Raw genomic sequence first — 432 nt, forward strand, 5'->3', positions numbered from 1 at the left:
CCCCTGCCCGCGGGCCCCGGCGCTGCCGTGTCCTCTGTTTGCCACGCTGGCTCTTTCTGCTCCTCCTCGTTTTGTTCGGGTCTGTTCCCTCCTGCCGCGGTCTCGGTGTTTGTGCTTAAGCGGCTTTATCAGCCCATGCGATTCACATCTGGTCCTTGGGAGCCGCATATAATCTTCCCTGCCTTGGCTCCCCGGAGCGCTGGTGTGGCCGGTGGGTTTTATTTTTCCTGCCTTTTATTCTAAGTAAATCAACCGCCTCGTAGAGGGGAGGAAGGAAACATTCATTGATCCCTGCAGTGATGAACTGCACACAGCCGATCTTTTGTGGGGAAAACTGATAAAAAGGTTTGAAAGGGAGTTCTCGCTCCGAGCCGGCAGGAGGGAGACGGGGCTCTGCAGGCATCGGGAGTGGCCAGAGCCTCCTCTGCACGG

General features: G+C 57.4%; 1 protein-coding gene across 1 annotated transcript in view; it reads left to right on the forward strand.

Moving 5' to 3' along the window:
• ZNF385C (zinc finger protein 385C) overlaps positions 1-432 on the forward strand; it is an 11,098-nt gene that overhangs the window by 5,661 nt on the left and 5,005 nt on the right. The window lies entirely within an intron of this gene.

This window comes from Charadrius vociferus, unplaced genomic scaffold (assembly GCF_000708025.1).
Source record: "Charadrius vociferus isolate BGI_N301 unplaced genomic scaffold, ASM70802v2 scaffold1551, whole genome shotgun sequence".
Lineage (NCBI taxonomy): Eukaryota > Metazoa > Chordata > Aves > Charadriiformes > Charadriidae > Charadrius > Charadrius vociferus.